This window comes from Cicer arietinum, chromosome 6 (assembly GCF_000331145.2).
Source record: "Cicer arietinum cultivar CDC Frontier isolate Library 1 chromosome 6, Cicar.CDCFrontier_v2.0, whole genome shotgun sequence".
NCBI classification, from domain to species: domain Eukaryota; kingdom Viridiplantae; phylum Streptophyta; class Magnoliopsida; order Fabales; family Fabaceae; genus Cicer; species Cicer arietinum.
This window is the reverse complement of record NC_021165.2, coordinates 25,502,913-25,504,417: the sequence shown is the minus strand read 5'-3', so window position 1 is coordinate 25,504,417 and position 1,505 is coordinate 25,502,913.

Sequence of the window (1,505 nt, the reverse complement as noted above, 5' to 3'; positions counted from 1 at the left end):
GGGGAATTTCTTAATGTCTCGGTTACTTAATATTTGTTTTTTTGAAAATCGTTTAAGTTAACTGGGCGTTGAGAATGGGGAATCTCTTAATGTCTCGGTTACTTAATATTTGTTTTTGAAAATCGTTTAAGTTAATTGGGCGTTAAGAATGGGGAATCTCTTAATGTCTCGGTTACTTAATATTTGTTTTTGAAAATCGTTTAAGTTAACTGGGCGTTAAGAATGGGGAATCTCTTAATGTCTCGTTTACTTAATATTTGTTTTGAAAATCGTTTAAGTCATATAAGTATTAAGAATGGGGAATCTCTTAACGACTTATTTACTTAATGTTGTTTTGAAAATCGTTTAAGTTAACTGGGCGTTAAGAATGGGGAATCTCTTAATGTCTTGGTTACTTAATGTTTGTTTTAAAAATCGTTAAGTTAAAATAAGTATTGAGAATGGGGAATCTCTTAATGACTTATTTACTTAATGTCTGTTTTGAAAATCGTTTAAGTTAAATGAGAATTAAGAATGGAGAATCTCTTAATGTCTCGGTTACTTAATGTTTGTTTTTGAAAATCGTTTAAGTTAACTGGGCGTTAAGAATGGGGAATCTCTTAATGTCTTGGTTACTTAATGTTTGTTTTGGAAATCGTTTAAGTTAAATGAGAATTAAGAATGGGGAATCTCTTAATGTCTCGTTTACTTATGTGTGTTTTGGTAAATCGTGCTGACCCGCGATAGGTGGCACCTTGGTAAACGGTACTATTAAGAATGGGGAATCTCTTAATGTCTTGGTTACTTAATGTTTGTTTTGAAAACCGTTTAAGTTAACTAGGCGTTAAGAATGGGGAATCTCTTAATGTCTTGTTTACTTATGTGTGTTTTGGTAAATCGTGTTGACCCGCGATAGGTGGCACCTTGGTAAACGGTACGGGCCCGTGATAGGCAGTACGTTTACGATTTACGTTGGGTAAGTTGTGCTGACCCGTGATAGGTGGCACCTCGGTAAACAATACTGATCCGTGATAGGTGGTACGTTTACGACTTACGTTTCTTTGTGATTTGTGTTTGTCCGTGAGAGACTGCACAGGTGTTTGTCCGTGAGAGACTACACCCTGTAAAATTGTGAATTGTTGGTTCATTTTGTCTGTGTAGTATTGTGTTATAAGTGTTAAGTGTATGTTTTGGAATTTGGTGATAACATGTTTGATTGCAATACCATTTCGAAACCCATGATGTGGTATTAATTGTGTTATAAGTGTTAAGTGTATGTTTTGGAATTTGGTGATAACATGTTTGATTGCAATACCATTTCGAAACCCATGATGTTGTAGTATTGTGTTATAAGTGTTAAGTATAGGTTTTGGAATTTGGTGATAACATGTTTGATTGCAATACCATTTCGAAACCCATGATGTGGTATTAATTGTGTTATAAGTGTTAAGTGTTATGTCTTGGAATTTGGTGATAGCATGTTTGATTGCAATACTATTTCGAAACTCATGATGTTGTAGCGATTG